Here is a 19,518-nt window from a genome sequence, read left to right on the forward strand (position 1 = left end):
CGAATCTCATAGGATTAGGTTGGCGTTTGACTTCGATGGATCCATGTTGATCGGGTCTTCTTTCGTCAGTGATCGTGTGTCTATAGGTTGGATCATTCCGATCTATCTTTCTCTTCATCGATGGCGGTTGCTAGCGGTGCTCTGGTCCTATAGGCCCTTGGCACGATGACCTCCCGGCTGTCTAATACAACAATATTTGCACGGCTCCGGTGAGGGAGCACTGATGATGGCGGCACGCCTTCGGCTCGCTCTAGTGCTTATAGTCGCACTAGTAGAAAAGGGGGCAAAGGTTCAGGCCGGGTATGCCCATTAGTCCCGGTTCAGAGTAGAACCGGGACCAATGGGTGCATTGGACCCGGTTCGTGAGCCCAGGGGGCCGGCCGGGCCACGTGGGCCATTGGTCCTGGTTCGTCTGGATCTTTTGGTCCCGGTTTGTGGGACGAACCGGGACCAATGGTCCTGGCTCTTGGCCCACCACCATTGGCCCCGGTTAGAGGCACGAACTGGGACGAAAGGCCCCCCTTTAGTCCCGGTTCATGCCACCAACCGGGTCCAATGGTGGTGCCTATATATACCCCCTCGCGCAAGAGCAGAGCACACTGCTCTGTTTTTTCTGGACGAGGGGGTAGAGGGCTTGGTGGTGCTCTAGCTCACCTCCTATGCACACAAGGTGTTCGATGGAATGCCCGAGCCACACTACTTAAGCTTTCTCCTCTACAAGCTCGACCTCCAAGCTTCATTTTCCTCAATATTTGTCTAGGTTTAGCGGTCCGTCACGCCCCGCCCCCGTCTTCACCGCCGTCGATCACCCGCGCCGATCTCATCACCAGCACCACCGTGGTGAGCCTCTTGTTCTTATCTTCTTTCTGAAAGGAAAAATATTCTTACTTGTATGTTTAGATAGATACTTGTATCATTTTCTTACTTTTATTATTGCATCTTATATAGTGCGATGGTTTTGGTATCTGCCCCCGTCGACCCTCGTCCTGTCTATGATTCGGATGTGGTATATATTATCTTTATAACTATTGGTTCATTTATTGTTTATGACAATTATGCCGACCAACATGACATAGATTTTATTTATCTAGGAAGTGGTTGAACCGGAAATTCCAACCGACCCTATTGTTGAGAGGTTAAATTTAGTTGAAGAAGAAAACAATTTCTTGAAGGAAAAAATAAAAAAAATTGAGGAGGAGAAGATGATATTGGAGTTGCATGTTGCGGATGTGGTCGATGATCACAAGATCAAGATGGATGCAATGCGCTTGAAGATTAGAAAGATTAGAAAATATGCCATTCATAACGAGGCTTGGTATCATTATGCCGTTGGATCAATTGTTACCTTGGTTGCGATTATGATCGCGTTTGTTTTCGCATTGAAATGTTTTACATAGTTTCAATGTATGGTTTAATTAATTAGATGCTCTGGAGAGCTATATGTTGTTAGATGAGAACTATGTACTTTGGTTTTAATGTGATGACGAACTTCTATTAATTTGGTCACTTAATTATCTATTCATGATGTTCTGTAATGGTTTTGACACACTTAATTATATATAACGCACGCAGATGAACCGACAATAGATGTACGGTGACAGACACACCTCCGAGTACATTAAGGGCGTGCATGAATTTCTCGAAGCGGCTGAGGCAAACAAGCAGAATGGTTTTATGTGTTGTCCATGCCCTAATTGTGGGAATACGAAGTCTTACTCTGACCGAAAAATCCTTCACACTCACCTGCTTTACAAGGGTTTCATGCCACACTATAATGTTTGGACAAGGCACGGAGAAATAGGGGTTATGATGGAAGACGGCGAAGAAGAGGAGTACGATGACAACTATGTGCCCCCTGAATACGGTGATGCTGCAACGGGGGGAGCTGGTGAAGATCAAGAGGAACCAGACGATGTGCCCAATGATGCTGCAACGGGTGAAGCTGCTGAAGATCAAGAGGAACCAGACGATGTGCCCGATGATGATGATCTCCGCCGGGTCATTGTCGATGCAAGGACGCAATGCGAAAGTCAAAAGGAAAAGCTGAAATTCGATCGCATGTTAGAGGATCACAAAAAAGGGTTGTACCCCAATTGCGAAGATGGCAACACAAAGCTCGGTACCATACTGGAATTGCTGCAGTGGAAGGCAGAGAATGCTGTGCCTGACAAAGGATTTGAGAAGCTACTGAAAATATTGAAGAAGAAGCTTCCAAAGGATAACGAATTGCCCGACAGTACATACGCAGCAAAGAAGGTCGTATGCCCTCTAGGATTGGAGGTGCAGAAGATACATGCATGCCCTAATGACTGCATCCTCTACCGCGGTGCATACAAGGATCTGAACGCATGCCCGGTATGCGGTGCATTGCGGTATAAGATCAGACGAGATGACCCTGGTGATGTTGACGGCGAGCCCCCCAGGAAGAGGGTTCCTGCGAAGGTGATGTGGTATGCTCCTATAATACCGCGGTTGAAACGTCTGTTCAGAAACGGAGAGCATGCCAAGTTGATGCAATGGCACAGTGAGGACCGTAAGAAAGACGGGAAGTTGAGAGCACCCGCTGACGGGTCACAGTGGAGAAAAATCGAGAGAAAGTACTGGGATGAGTTTGCAAAGGACCCAAGGAACGTATGGTTTGCTTTAAGCGCGGATGGCATTAATCCTTTCGGGGAGCAGAGCAGCAATCACAGCACCTGGCCCGTGACTCTATCTATGTATGTATAACCTTCCTCCTTGGATGTGCATGAAGCGAAAGTTCATTATGATACCAGTTCTCATCCAAGGCCCTAAGCAACCCGGCAACGACATTGATGTGTACCTAAGGCCATTAGTTGAAGAACTTTTACAGCTGTGGAATGGAAACGGTGTACGTACGTGGGATGAGCACAAACAAGAGGAATTTAACCTAAAGGCGTTGCTGTTCGTGACCATCAACGATTGGCCCGCTCTCAGTAACCTTTCAGGACAGACAAACAAGGGATACCACGCATGCACGCACTGTTTGGATGACACCGAAAGTATATACCTGGACAGATGCAGGAAGAATGTGTACATGGGCCATCGTCAATTTCTCCCGACCAACCATCAATGTCGAAAGAAAGGCAAGCATTTCAAAGGCGAGGCAGATCACCGGAAGAAGCCCGCCATGCGTACTGGTGATCACGTACTTGCTATGGTCAATGATTTACACGTAATCTTTGGAAAGGGTCCCGGCGGACTAGCTGTTCCGAATGACGCTGAGGGACGCGCACCCATGTGGAAGAAGAAATCTATATTCTTCGACCTACCCTACTGGAAAGAGCTAGAGGTCCGCTCTTCAATCGACGTGATGCATGTGACGAAGAACCTTTGCGTGAACCTGTTAGGCTTCTTGGGCGTGTATGGGAAGACAAAAGATACACCTGAGGCACGGGAGGACCTGCAACGTTTGCACGAAAAAGACGGCATGCCTCCGAAGCAGTATGAAGGTCCTGCCAGCTACGCTCTTACGAAAGAAGAGAAATAAATTTTCTTTGAATGCCTGCTCATTATGAAGGTCCCGGCTGGCTTCTCGTCGAATATAAATGGAATAATAAATATGCCAGAGAAAAAGTTCCAGAACCTAAAGTCTCATGACTGCCACGTGATTATGACGCAACTGCTTCCGGTTGCATTGAGGGGGCTTCTACCGGAAAACGTCCGATTAGCCATTGTGAAGCTATGTGCATTCCTCAATGCAATCTCTCAGAAGGTGATCGATCCAGAAATCATACCAAGGCTAAGGAGTGATGTGGCGCAATGTCTTGTCAGTTTGGAGCTGGTGTTCCCACCATCCTTCTTCAATATCATGACGCACGTCCTAGTTCATCTAGTCGACGAGATTGTCATTCTAGGGCCCGTATTTCTACACAATATGTTCCCCTTTGAGAGGTTCATGGGAGTCCTAAAAAAATATGTCCGTAACCACGCTAGGCCAGAAGGAAGCATCTCCATGGGCCATCAAACAGAGGATGTCATCGGGTTTTGTGTTGACTTCATTCCTGGCCTTAAGAAGATAGGTCTCCCTAAATCGCGGTATGAGGGGAGACTGACCGGAAAAGGCACACTAGGAGCGGACTCAATAATATGTAGGGACGGGCATTCTTGGTCTAAAGCACACTACACAGTTTTATAGAACTCTACCTTGGTGACCCTGTATGTCGATGAACACAAGAACAGTCTGCGCTCCAAACACCCGGAGCAGTGCTACGACTGGATTACATGTGAACACATCAGGACTTTCAGCAGTTGGTTGGAAACACGTCTCAGAGATGACAACACTGTTTGTGATGAGCTGTACTTGTTGTCCAGGGGACCATCTTTGACTGTATTGATTTACAAAGGATACGAGATAAATGGGAATACATTTTACACGATTGACCAAGATCAAAAGAGCACCAACCAAAACAGCGGTGTCCGCTTTGATGCAGCAACCGAGAAGGGAAAGGACACATATTATGGTTATATAGTGGACATATGGGAACTTGACTACGGACATGATTTTAAGGTCCCTTTGTTTAAGTGCAAATGGGTCAATCTGTCAGGAGGCGGGGTACAGGTAGACCCACAGTACGGAATGACAACAGTGGATCTGAAAAATCTTGGGTACACTGACGAACCGTTCGTCCCAGCCAATGATGTGGCACAGGTTATCTATGTGAAGGACATGTCTACCAGACCAAGAAAAAGAAAAGATAAGGAAGCGAATACATCATACGATGAGCCAAAGCGCCACATAGTTCTTTCAGGAAAAAGAGACATCGTGGGAGTGGAGGGCAAGACAAACATGTTTGAAGATTATGAAAAGTTTCATGAAATTCCTCCCTTCAAAGTCAAGGCTGACCCAAGCATCCAGATAAACGATGAAGATTATTCATGGTTACGGCGCAATAAGCAAATGACACAAGTGAAGAAAAAGTGAAGACTTTCTCCCGGAACTATTATGATGATACCATGCCAACTTTGTAACAGACGAGTATGATACAATTCTCCGTTTTGTACATGCACATGCTATGCCAACTTTTTCAGAGTTCATTTCAAATGCTTTAATGTCTTATGGTTTGGCCCTCTTAATACCATTAATCCCGGTTCGCTCCTTGTCAACAATGTTCTCACCAAGAACACTCTCAAGAGGGCAGCCATGTGGGCCATTGGTAAACTTAATCACAAACTTGTGATTCACACAAATTTCAAAGAATTCAAATTTTAACTATTCTAATTTGAAAACTAATGGCACTAACAGAAAGTTTATAATTTTTCTAAAACTAAAAGCAAAAAGAATTAAAAAATAAAGCAAAAAACAAAAGAAAATAAATAATGCAGAAAACAAAACAAAAAAATGAAAAAAAATAAAAATAGCAACAATAAGTATTTTGTTGTAAGTAGAAACAAAATAAAATAAATAAAGCAACAAAGAAAACAAAAAAACAAAAAAAGTGTTTTCAAATTTGAAAACTAATGGCATTAACAAAAAGTTTATAATTTTTCTAAAACTAAAAGCATAAAGAATTAAAAAATAAAGCAAAAACAAAAGAAAATAAAATAAATAAAGCAACAAAAAAACAAAAAAACAAAAAAAGTGCCACCTACTGGGCCCCCACGGCCTGAATACGACTAGAAACCCATCCATGGGCCAGGATTCAGGCCCGGAGGAGGCCCAGTAGGTCCACATGCATAGCAGTGACAATTAGGCTCGTAAGCCTGCAATGGAGAGAAGCTCAAGAGGGGTGCGGCAGTGGGGCTTATAAACCACTCCGCACCCCTCTCAACTAGCGAGGTGGGACTAAACTTTCGACGCGGGCGCAACAGCACAAGGCCTTTGGTCCCGGTTGGTGCCACCACCCGGGACCAAAGGCCGCCGCTTCCCGCCCTTTGGACTACTGAAAAGTGGCCTTTGGTCCCGGTTGGTGGCACCAACCGGGACTAATGCCCACCTTTAGTCCCAGTTGCTTCCACGAACCGGGACTAAAGGCTCTGCTATATAAGTCCACACTTAGGAAATTTTCACTCTCATCTTGCAGTTGCCGCCCCCGACGACGCCGACGTCGACGCCGCCAGGCTGCCCCGACGCCGCCCGCCCCGGCTCGCCCCCGTCGTCGCCGTCGCCCGCGCGCCGCCTCGGCCCGCCCCCGTCGCCCGCGCCCCTGCCCCGATGCGTGCCGCCCCGGCCCGCCCTCGCCGTCGCCCGCGTCGGCCCCTTCCCCGACGCACGCCGCCCCGGCCCGCCCTCGCCGTCGCCCGCGCCCCCTACCCCGAGCGCGCGCCCAATGCCCTGTCGCCATCTTCGCCGCCGACCCCGCGGTCCTCCTGGTCCGGCCGGCGCCCTCTCCCTAGCTAGCATTTTTTTTTCATATATATGCTTTTTTTCATATATATGCTTTTTTTATATATATGTATATATGTTCTCTGTGTATATATATGTTCATGTATATATGCAAAAGATAGTTTTTTAGAAAAATTAGGATTTTTTCTGTTCATAGGTTTTTTTGGTGATATTAATTATTGTAAATATGAAAATGTTTGTATATTCATATGAACAATGAATTAAGCAATACTACTTCATGTATTTTTAAGAAGGAAGAAGAAGAAAAAGAATGAGAGGAAAAAGGAAATAAGAAGAGGAAGAAAGGAGAAGAAGAGGGGAGAGGAAGAAGAGGAGAAATAAATAAGAAGATGAAAAAAGAAGAAAAAGAAGAGGAGAAGAAGAGAAAATAGAATATATATTCTATTTTCTCTTCTTCTCCTCTATTCCTTTCTTCTTCTCCTCTTTTTTTTCTTCTTTTTTTTCTTCGATCTTCTCCTCTAGCTATTCCTTTCTTCTTCTCCTCTTTTTATTTCTTCTTCGTTTTCTTATGTTTTATCGGATCTGTCGTCGTCGATATACCCCTCCCGATAACTTCAACATGTGGGGGGGGGGGTCGATATACCCGCTCCCCGATAACATTATTTTCCCGTGTATGTATCTCATCGTTGTCGATATTACCCCCTCCCGATAACTTGAACACGAGGGGGGGGGGTCGATATACCCCCTCCCGATAACTTCAACACGTGGGGGGGTCGATATACCCCCTCCCCGATAATATTATTTTCCCATGTACGTATATCGTCATTGTCAATATAAATGTACCCCTCCCGATAACTTCAACACGTGGGGGGTGGGGGGAGTCGATATACCCGCTCCCCGATAACATTATTTTCCCGTGTATGTATCTCATCGTTGTCGATATTACCCCCTCTCGGATAACTTCGACAGTGAAAACTCTCGAGGAGTACACCCAAACTAATATATCCACGTGCTGTCATGTTTGTGTAATAATTGCCATGTTGTAATATATATTTGCAGAAACAATGGAGCACGGACGAGACGAGGAAGCAGAAGAGAGGTTGCGGGACATAATCTTAGACGGAGGTGATGTCATGTCGTGTTTTCTTAACGACAATGATGGTCTGGAAGAACAGCAGGGTGAAGAAGCAGGTCCGGAAGAACAGCAGGGTGAAGAAGCAGGTCCAGAAGAACAGGGTGACGGCTCCGGTGACCGAACAGAGTCCGGTCAGGTAAATATATTAGTTAAGCTTGTGCTGAGACTAGCTAATTGATGCATTCATTGTTTTGGTATGTACACATATTAATTAACTCTCGTCTTTCTTCTTTTTTCTAGCCCTCCAGATCGAGCACAACTTCGGTAAAGAGACGACGCCCGAAGAAAAAGTTGCGCGAGGATGAAAGGTTTGAGATCACAGAAATCGCGCGCGACGACCTAACGATTGAACCCATCCGGACAAAGGATGCATTTACTGCTCAGTGCGGGGTTCTTGTTAGGGACAAGATCCCGATCAGCATCCACCAATGGTTTAAGCCGGCTAAAGAAGACCCTGAGGTGTCTTATGTCAATGATATGTAGAAAGATGATCTTTGGAATGAGCTGAAGGCAAATTTCACCCTACCGCCAGAGGAGGATCTGGAGAAGCCGGTTATAGAGCCATTAATTAAGTCTGTTGCTCTTAAGAAGATGGCAGAGCTATTCAGGAGGTGGAAGAAAGAGCTGAAAAGGTTTGTCGACAAAGAAGAGACACCAGAATTCAAGGGCAAATATGAGAAGATCAGAGATCAATGGCCCGCATTTGTGGCCCACAAGACATCGGATAAGAGTAAGAAGATGTCGGAGACAAACAAGAAAAATGCTGCGAAGAAGAAGCTTCACCATCGCACGGGGTCAGGTGGCTACCTCAAAGGCCGGCCTAAGTGGGCAAAGGCTGAGACTGATCTGCTTGATAAAGGGATCGAACCAGAGACAATGAACTGGCCAGACTGTTGCCGGACTTGGTTCTTTGGGGCTGGCGGATAATTGGACCCTGTAACAGGGAAGTGCGTTTGGACGGACAAGCAACTTGACATACCCTTCAAGAACCTTCGGTACTATATCGATGCAGCGCAGAAAGGGACGTTCCTTCCAGACAGAGAGAACGACGAGCTCACAAAGGCCCTCGGAAATCCTGAGCACCCTGGACGGACACGAGGCACGCCATGCTCCATTCCGTGGAAGGCTGGGTTTTTGGACGCAGGCGGTTACAAATGCCACGAGAGGAGGAAGAAAGTGCAGCAGACCGAACTGCAGGCGCTGCACGCAAGGGTACAAGCGATAGAGGAACGAGAAGCAAATCGCAGCAAACGACTTGCCGAAGCTTCCCCTGAAGCTACCCCGCCATCTCAGCGGAGAAGCAGCGTGGCTTCCACCGAGCTGCTTCAGCCGAAGCATGTCTTGACGGCTCCTGCCAGCTATCCCGTGGATGCTATCACGGAGTCTCAGAATTGCCATCCTATGACGCAATGGATTAATATGAAGGTCAAGGCGGCTGTTGGCTCTGTTTTTCCTAATGAACCCGGAGCAACTTTTCACTGCCGGCCGATTCCAGAAGGATATGTTAAGGTGATGGTGGATGAAATAACGGAGGGATTTGAGGACCTCCAGCTTGACCACCCTACCGGAGAAGGGGAGACTCGGCTGGGTTCTTCTCTGAAGACTCCATGCCTATGGCGGAAGGAGCTCATCAACCTTCCGAACTGGACGCCTCCGCCTCCTCCTCCTCCTCCGGAGAGTCAGGGCACTCCACCTCCTCCACCGCCTCCTCCTCCGGCGAGTGACGATCAGGGCACTCGGCCGCCGACTCCTTCTCCGGCGCGTGGCGGCACTAGGCCTCCTTCTCCGCCTGCGCCGGCGCGCCCGAGCAGCCAGCCTCCTCCTTCTCCGCCTCGTCAGCAAGGGCGGAAGAGACATGCCGCCGCTCCGGCAGCTGCTCCGGCGCGTCGTAGTCCTTCTCCTCCGCCTCGTAAGCAAGTAAAGAAGATAGCCGGTCCGTCTGCTCGGCCGGCATCTAGCAGTACAGCGAGAGGCGGGAGGACATACAGATTCGGTCCTTCTCTGAAGAGTCCAGAGAAGTTACCATACGAGAGGACCCCGGAGGAGAACGCGAAGATCGCGCGAACCGAAGTGGATGACTGGTTTCAAGGGTTGAAAGCAAAGAGACATCCACCTCTGGAGGAGAAGGTAGATCCGGTGAAAGCGAAGCGCACTCTGGCTGCCCTGGCAAAACCACCCAAGTCTCCGCCGAAAGGCAACTATGAGCACATTATTGGAAAGACATGGGCCGAAGCAGAGCGGTCGGAAAGTACAGTCAGTGATCAAAGGATGAAAGAACGACGAGCAGCTGGGAAACAAATTGCCTAGCTCGGCGAACAAGGGAATCAATCGTGCCCCCCGCTCAAGGTGCCTAGCGACATCGTCGATCCGAAGATGGTGCCCGGTTATAGCAATCTTGGAGATTACCTGACCGACGATGTACATTATGATTTCATGGACGTGCAGATGCACAGATACGAGTACGGGAAGACTCTCGTCAAAGATGAAAGATCTCTATCAACGATGATGCGAAGATTGCATGATTGGTACTTGAAAATCTGCAGAGAGTCTGGGGGAAGGAGTACTTTGTATGTGAGAGTTAAAAAGGAGCATGACCTCGTTGGAATTGATCTGTTGCCTATTCCATTTGAGGAGTTCTATTAGTTTTTCAATCAATTGGCCCTCGAAAAAGCAACGGTCACCTGCTATTGTCTATAAGTACTACTACTTCTGTCATTAAGTCTCTCTATATAGCTCGGCTCTTTCATTGCATGTATTTATAATTATCCTCACTATATTATGCAGATTGAAGATCGCCGAATTGAAGAAAGACAAGTCGGTGATATTGGGTTCATTAACACATATCTCATAGATGCAACTAAGGTTAAATTTCATGCCGCAGATACCGAGGCCAACTTGCTACGATCATTCAAAATAAATGAACACAAAGATATAATACTCTTTCCTTACAATTTCAAGTGAGTGTTACTGTCTTGTGCATATTCGGTTTCCCTTATATATTAGTCCAGGTTATAGTAATGTAATTGATGAGTTATGCATGAGTGGCGCAGTTACCATTATATTCTCCTAGAGATTAGGCTTGAGCAGGGAGTAGTAACTATCTTGGACTCTAAACGAAAAGATCCCCAGGAGTATGCGGACATGACTAAAATGCTCGAGAAGTAAGTTAAATCGATCATTATCCACCATATCAGCAACTTTGTTCATTTCTGATATCAAGTAATTGTTTTCTTTGTCTGGCAGGGTTTGGAGAAAATTCACCAGAAAAGCTCCGGGACTGCCGAAAGAGCTGGAATTTAGACACCCGAAAGTAAGTACTATAGTAGCATGTTCCGCGCATCTCCTAGTGATTCAAGCGCTAGTTTCATCAATACCATTTGGCATTCTTGCTTATCAGTTTGATTGACCTCTATTTCTTGTAAAGTGGTTGTGGCTGGAAAAAGGGAATGATTTCTGTGGATACTACGTTTGCGAGTCCATCCGCCACACGACCTGTGAGCGGGGCTACTCCGACGAACAATATGAAGTGCGTAAATAACAATATTCACAATTTTATTTTATTACCATCATTTGTGTTGAGTTTCATTCATATATATATATATATATATATATATGTATGTATGTATTGACCCCCTTCTTTAAATTAGATGTTTCGGATGCGGGATGAACTCCTACCACCAGATCGCATGCGAGCAATTCAAGAGGAATTGGCGGCATTCTTTCTTGACCACGTGATCGCTGAAGACGGAGAATACTATGTGGACCATGTGTCCGTAATTTAGGAGATTATATTTGTAAGAGATAATTATTGTATATATGTAGCCGGTAGTGTCGGATAGATATACGAGAACTTGTTGTTCGACCAATCTCTCGGAGAAGGAGAGGTGGTCGATATCACTTCTCTCTGTATGCATATATGTTCATGACGATCTTCTGTTTCCTTTGTTTGCTTACTAGCTAGCTAGCGTGTCTAGTCCTCTCGTATGTAGTATAGTACGTACCGTCGACCAAGCACGGACATATATAAGAGAGGACACTTCTCTCTATTAATTAGCTAGCTAACACAATATATGAAATAGCTAAATTAACCCCCCAAAACCCCCAAACCCCCCCCCTAAAAAAATAAAAAAACCCCAGCCATAGAAATGCTGACGCATGGATGCCTATTGGTCACGGTTGGTGCCACCAACCGGGACCAAAGGCCCTCCTGCCTGGGCTCAGCGCGCAGGCCACGTGGAGGCCCATCTGTCCCGGTTCTGGTTAGAACCGGGACTAAAGGGTCAGGGCATTAGTAACGACCCTTTAGTCCCGGTTAAGGAATCGGGACAAAAGGCCCTTACGAACCGGGACAATAGGCCCGTTTTTTACTAGTGTCGTCGGTAGGTGGTCTACGGACCTGGATGTACTTTTTTTACTTCTGGTGTTCATTTGCCACTTTGACAGTTGATGAATAGATCGAAAAATTTCCTCCCAAAAAAAAGGATCCTTATGCGCAACAAACAACATCGTCGTTTTTTTTTAGTTTCTAATCACTCTTCTTCTTCTTCGTCCATGCTCACCACCGCTGTCAATGGTACGCCCCTCTCATACAATGTAGCTTGAGGCGAGTCGTCCATTTGTTTCTGCATACCCATGAGTTTCCGCTGCCCGAGTAGCACTATTTTTCGGGCCTTAGTGAAATACTCTGGGTACTCGGCTTTCCATGCTATTCCTGTAGTGGATACACTACATGTAGTCTCTACTCAACTCTCAAGGGGCATTTTCAATCCAGTAGTTCACTGCAGCTAGCTGTAGGGGTCTCAGGTTTGTAGTAAAGTCCATTTGCATCAATTAATTACATACTGCTAGAGTGTAGTACCGGCCCAACAAAACCGCTTTGGTTTTGAAGGAGCTTGTATACACACGCTGTTTCTTGTAAGCAAGATCGACAAAGCTTCTAGTCCGTGGTATTGCATGGATGCAGCAAATAATGCACTAGCTGTAGACGGAACTACACATATAAAAGTGCAGGTAGATAGATCATCAAAATGTATTGCAGACAGCAAAAGATGGGTTGTTCTAGGTTCAGGCGAGAATTATGGAGTGGACTGTCTGAGCGAATGGGGCCGGGCCATCCATCCACAAGTTTTCACCGATCGAGCTGCACTATTTTGCTTTTAAATTTCTGATCCTCAAGGTCTATTGAAAAGAAATAGCATATCTACATCCTGCAGCTGGCATGTCAAGGAGCGGTGCATAATTTCTACCGTCGTCTCATCCGAGAGCAACGTAGTGACGATCATGCCGAGGTTTGGCGGTGATTTCCCTATTCGAAAGAGACCCCTTCGTCTCTGTCTCTATCTCGCATGGTTTATCTTGTGGCAGCGGCGATTAAATTCTCAATAGTATAACCTCACACCGAGACAAGGTGCGCCGGCCCTCGCATGCAACGCCAATTCGTTTCAGATGACCACGAAGACATCGGTGACAACGCCAGCGTATTTTCCAACCAAAGGTGCACCCATCCTAACCAGCATGCATAAATAAAACTTGGCTGTGCGTAAGATTACATACTAAAGGTCCTCAGAATTTTATTGGCATAATATAGGTAGTGCAATTTGTCCGCACAGAAATACTTTCTGGTTATGCGATCTTTGGTTTTCAATTTGTCCTGGAGCAGTATCCAACACACACAGAAAAACTAAGTTATATAGCAAAACAAAAATATAAAACCGATCAATTACCAGGTCTGTGTGCCGGGCCTCCAATATAGTACGTCATAGAAGTGACAGATAGAAAACAATGTCTTGCTTATTCTTCCTTGTCCTATCTGCACGTTAGAAAATGATGCTCGCCCCAGGGATTGAACATCATTTGGTTGGAGTCATCTGTGATGTTGGTACAAGCAATTGTTTGCATATGGAAGTTCAGGATAAATCAAACTTAATTAGGAAAATAGTGATGTATAGTTGCAAATAAAGCTCAGCTCTTGCATTCCTTGATATTATCAGTCAATATACAGCTCAGCTCTTGGATTCCTTGATACTATCTCCATTTGCTTCCATCCTCTCTACCTTTACCAGCCTTGCCGTGCATGGGACCTGCGCTCAGGGGGGGAACGGCGGAACGACCAGCAATAACATTGCTCTTTCACCAATTTGGTCAAGATCAAATCCGGTGGTGTTTAGGTGCATGCCCTGGACTTGTTTTGATGTTCTTCTTCTGAGAGCTATACAAGCTAAGCTATTGTGGAACTAAGAAACAAAGAAAAATAAGAGGAGGACTGCGAGGAGGTAAGGCATGCTTTGCAGCTAGCAGCATAATGTTTCCTGACTCCATAGGAGGATTGCAAGGCTGTTCGTGTTCTGTCAATGCTTAACGTTTCATCTTCTTTCATATGCTGCAGTTTATAATTCCTCCAACCGTCAAGATCATGGCAGAGTCGCTGCTTCTCCCTCTGTTACGTGGTGTGGCCGGTAAGGCCACAGACACATTGGTCGAGACGGTGACCCGCATGTGTGGGCTCGAGGACGACCGCCAAACGCTTGAGCGGCGTCTACTTGCCGTTGAGTGCAAGCTAGCCAACGCTGAGCAGAGGAGCGAGACCAATGGTTACGTCAAGAGCTGGATGAAGGAGCTCAAGTCCGTCGCCTACGAGGCCGACGACGTGCTTGATGATTTCCGGTACGAGGCACTGCGCCGACAGTCACAGATTGGCATGTCCACTTCCCGCAAGGTGCTCATCTACGTCACCCGTCGTAGCCCACTCCTCTTCCGTTTTGAAATGAGCAGGAAACTCAAGAGTGTCCTCAAGAAGGTTAATAAGTTGGTTGAGGAGATGAACAAGTTTGGCCTAGAGAATACTATTTGTAGGGTGAATCAGGATCATCCTTGGCGGCAGACGCACTCAAAACTGGACGAGACTACCCAGATATTTGGAAGAGATGATGATAAGGTGGTGGTGGTGACGTTGTTGCTGGACCAGCAGGATCAACGAAGGGTGCAGGTGCTGCCGATCATTGGGATGGGAGGTCTTGGAAAGACGACTCTTGCTAAGATGGTCTATAATGACCAAGGGGTCCAGCAACATTTCCAGTTGAAGATGTGGCACTGTGTGTCCGACAACTTTGATGTCATGGCTCTTTTGAAATCCATCATTGAGTTGGCTGTAAGTGGAATATGTGACATGCCTGACACGATTGAGCTATTGCAAAAGAAACTTGAGCAAGTCATTGACCAAAGAAGGTTTATTCTCGTGCTTGATGATGTGTGGAATGAAGATGAGAGGAAGTGGGAGGATGTCCTGAAGCCTCTTTTGTGTTCTGTTGGTGGACCAGGAAGTGTAATAGTCGTGACAACTCGAAGCCAGAAAGTAGCCTCTATAATGCAGACCCTTGGACACCATAAGCTAGCATGTCTGAGTGAACAAGATTCATGGGAATTGTTTGCACAGAAAGCATATAGCAACAATGTAGAGCAGGAGCAATCAGAGTTGGTCAGCATTGGCAGACGTATTGCCAACAAATGTAGGGGGCTGCCTCTTGCTCTCAAGACAATGGGTGGATTGCTAAGTTCATATCACCAAGTACAAGAATGGAAGGCCATCGAAGAAAGTAATATTAGGGATAATATTAGAGGGAAAGATGAGATCGTGTCCATCCTTAAGTTGAGCTACACACACCTATCATCTGAAATGAAGCAATGTTTTGCATTCTGTGCAGTTTTCCCCAAGGACTATGAGATGGACAAGCACAATTTGATCCAACTATGGATAGCAAATGGTTTTATTCAAGAGAAGGGAACAATGGATTTGACACTAAAAGGAGAATTCATTTTCAATGAGTTGGTTTGGAGGTCCTTCCTCCAGGATCAGAATGTAGTAGTGAAATATGATTACTGGGTTAATAAACCAATGTATGAGATGATAGTATGTAAAATGCATGACTTAATGCATGATCTAGCAAAAGATGTCACAGATGAATGTGCAAGTGTAGAAGTACTGACTCAGCAGAAAGCATCGTTAAAATATGTTTGTCACCTGAAAATGCCAGAGGCTGAATTGGAAAAGATGAGTGGATTATGCAAAGGCAGAACATACCTCCGCACTTTGTTAGCTCCTTCAAAATTACACAAGGCTTTTAAAGAGTTGGTACATGTATCGACATCATTGAGAGCACTGCATTGCTACCATTATCCAATTTCCATTTGCAAGGCCATAAATGCAAAAAGATTACGATATCTTGACCTCTCTTACTCTGACATTGCTAAGTTGCCAGATTCAATATGTGTGTTGTATAACTTGCAAACATTGAGGCTCATAGGTTGCCGAAAGCTGCAGCAGTTACCAAGACACATGGCAAGACTAAGAAATCTCATCCACCTTTATCTTTATGGTTGTTATCATCTGAAAAGTATGTCTCCAAACTTTGGTCTACTGAACAACCTTCACATATTAACAACATTTGTTGTGGATACTAAGGATGGCCTTGGAATAGAGCAGCTCAAAGGCTTGCAACACCTTAGCAATAGATTGGAGCTATTGAATTTGAACAAGATAAAGAGTGGGGAGAATGCAAAAGAAGCCAGTCTCGGTCAGAAGCAAAATCTAAGTGAGTTGTTGTTCTCTTGGAGCAAAGAAATAGATAATGCAGAAGAAGTGCTTCAGGGTTTAGAACCTCATAGTAATATCCAAAAGTTGGAGATACATGGATATGGTGGCCTAGAAATATCACAATGGATGAGAAAGCCTCAGATGTTTAGATGGTTGAAAAAACTCAAAATTTCTGACTGCCCAAGATGCAAGAGTGTACCTGTAGTATGGCTCTCAGAATCTCTAGAGATTTTGTCCTTACAAAGGATGGATAACCTGACAACATTATGTAGTAACCTTGATGTGGAAGGTGGAGGACGCAGTTCCTCTCTGCAAATTTTCCCTGGGTTGAAGAGGATGGAGTTGATTGACTTACCAATCCTAGAGATATGGGGAGAAAATAGTGTGGGAGAGCGTAGTGATAACCTGGTAACATTCCCGGTGCTTGACGAGCTAGAGATCAAATATTGCCCCAACCTTGCAAGCATTCCAGTGATCCCCTTTGTTACCGAGTTGCGAATAGTTGGGGTTCACAGGACTGCAGTCGCTTCAGTTTTTACGAGCATCCGTTTGGGCTCTTGGCCATTTCTCGTCAGCTTAACCGTTTGGTGTCCAGATGACATAGCCATGTTGCCTCTAGATCCCCAGCAAAGCCAAAGTGAGAGGCCTCTTGAAAAACTGAAGTATTTGAATCTAGAAGGCCCGAACAGCTTGGTCAGAAGCTCCGGATTGTCCAGTTCGCACCTTATGATTTGGAAATACTTTCGGTTCGTGGAAGAGCTGACGATTAATGGATGCAGTAATGTTGTCCGCTGGCCAGCAGAGGAGCTCCAGTGCTTGGATCGCCTCCGCTCTCTGCATATCGAAGAATGTGACAACCTGGAGGGTCGCAATTCATCATCTGAGGAGGAGACACTTCCGCAGTCCCTGGAGATATTGAAGATTTCAGACTGCCGAAGTCTGGCCATGCTACCTTCGAACCTTGGAAATCTGGCCAAGCTGAGGAGTCTCTATGTGGATCGCTGCAGGCGCCTGAAAGAGCTGCCTAATGGGATGTGTGGCCTCACTTCTCTTAGGGAATTGGAGATTTGGAGTTGTCCAGCTATAGAGGAATTCCCGCATGGTCTTCTGGAGCGGTTGCCTAGCCTCGAGTTCTTACGCATATATTACTGCCCGGAGTTGGGAAGACGATGCAGAGAAGGTGGGGAGTATTTCCACTTGCTCTCCTCCGTCCCACGTAAGGAGATTGGTAGATCCTGAGGCGTCATGAAAATCCAAGCTGCTGCGAAGTAAACCGGTATACACAAGAGTGCCCTGGTAAATAATTAATCTCCCTTCTGTCTAAATAAATGTTTCTCACATCGAATTGGGTGGTAACATGCGAAGCTAAGGCGATGAATCGAATTTGGTGATAACATCGCAGGTGGGAATCTCAGAAAGCACCCACCACGTGAAGGAAGCAATGGTCAATCCGATTCCGCCTGCATCTTGTCGCTGTGCGCGCCGCGACGTGAGGGGCACTTGTCGTCCTCCTCGGCAGCTGCCCCTCTGCTGCGTTGATGGAAGGGGGGGGGGGGGGGGGGGGGGGGGGGGGGGGGGGGGGGGGGGGGGGGGGGGTGGCTCCTCCGCTGCTGTGGGGCGACCTCCGGCTGACGGACACGAGCTGAAGGAGCAGAGGGTGCGCGCCGTTGGCAGAGGAGGCCCAGTGGGATCGAAGCCCTCCCTCTGGGATTAGCAGGCCCAATTGTCATTACTTCTCTTTTGTGTCGGCCAGCAGTAGTAATATTCCATACACGAGCTCGTTGCTTTAATCTGTACAGCAGAAGCAGGTGTGCCTCTAGTATATTTCTACCACATGTCCACATGTAAGTAGTAGCTCCTGCCATTTTCTACCACATACCCAATTTCAATGTGTTTGCAAGTCATAACCTTGTATTGTTAGTCATCTTGCAAACATTTCAGTTCTTCATTCCCATTTTTTTCTTCTTGCCCACAGACTCAGTACAAACACGAGGCCTCTTCTTCTTCTTGTGATATATGAGGCTTCATTGCAAAGAACTTATTGTTGCCTTTCTGACAGAGTTTCTGATGAATTGTGTCTGATTCCAATCTATGTGTGCAAAATTGTATTTCTTGTGTGTGTCAGAGTTGCACTGTAACAGCAAGTCTTCCTTTCAGGTAGATAAACCTGACGAAACGAAAAATATTCTTCCGCACAACAGGAATATAGTAGTGCTGATGAGATTGTTCCAATTCTTACAATGCTCATAACAATGGCATTACTAATCTGACCTTGCGTCTGCTAATTCCCTGATATAGAGCATCCTGCTGCTGCTGCTGCTACAACTACAGACTAAGCAGATTTATTCAGCTGTTGTCCACAACTAATCATCACCAAATTAACTCTTCCATGGAATCAATGCTAGTAGTATTCCAGTGAACACTTCTAATCAGGCAGGCAGGCAGGCACGCACACTGATTACGCACTGGATCATCATAGTGTGGCGATGTATGCATCGGCGAGCATCTTGCTAAGCCGGACCAGGGCCTGGGTGGTGAGGTGCATGTTGTCGTTGGCGATGGCATCCACGTACTTGGGGTTTGGCAGACGCATCGCCCTCTGCTCCTTCCTCACCACATCCACCCAAGTCTCTTCCTGACCATAACTGGGTTGCTTAATTACCCCCCATTCAAGTCTCTTCCTTGTTCAAATACAACTGGTTGAACTGTCTTTTTGCATGGATTCCAAAACTGTTTTGCATTGCCAGGATCCGCTGATAATACCCCGGAAGTAAATACGGTTGCTTCATCTCTACTACTTCCTGTAGCTGATTAGTGTTTGGAGTTTGTGAGCATTTGCAACTAACTGACGCCAAGGCACACCCAGTTCTGGTTCGCAGCAGATTGCCGACGCCAACTTGCCAACGATTTCAGGTTTGCAAAATTTGGAACTCGGACAGGCTTCAAGACCATGGCTGAGGCAGAGGAACACGCATGTATGCCTGAATTCTGATGCCACCATCCGATACTGCAGATCATAGAAACCATGAACGCCCCAGTGTGTTTCATCAGGTAAAACAAAAACTCTGACCACAACTTTGTAGTTTCCTCTTGCATAGCATATACGACCCTCGTGATCAACTGTTGACTCGCTAATCTAAAGCAACGAGGGAGTACCACCCTCGTAATCAACTGTTGGCTCACTAATCTTCTTCCAAGAGCTCAAAGCAATTGGTCCATTTGGAACTTGCAAGGTCCAGGCTGTCTGATCAATTTATCCCCGGCAGTGCTCAAATGAACCAAGCACCATATACTTTGTTCTCCTTCTGCATAAATAAATACAAGCCAAAATTGCTTAAATGACACTAGTACTTAATCTGAAGCGACGAGAAAAAAAATGGTTTGAGCATATCTGAATTTGCATTTGCTTCTCCTCTCTACTGTAATAGTTGGAGAAATTGCTTATTTAGATTAGATAGTGACTCGCACCTGAGTGCCGACTGATTATTT

The 19,518-nt window shown here is 46.1% G+C and overlaps 1 pseudogene; it reads left to right on the forward strand.

Annotated features, from left to right (window-relative positions):
* Nucleotides 1–7,459: 7,459 nt before the first annotated feature.
* Nucleotides 7,460–17,268, forward strand: LOC125518091 (annotated as a pseudogene).
* The last annotated feature ends 2,250 nt before the right edge of the window (nucleotides 17,269–19,518 follow it).

The sequence above is a fragment of the Triticum urartu genome, chromosome 7, assembly GCF_003073215.2.
Source record: "Triticum urartu cultivar G1812 chromosome 7, Tu2.1, whole genome shotgun sequence".
Classification (NCBI taxonomy): Eukaryota; Viridiplantae; Streptophyta; class Magnoliopsida; order Poales; family Poaceae; genus Triticum; species Triticum urartu.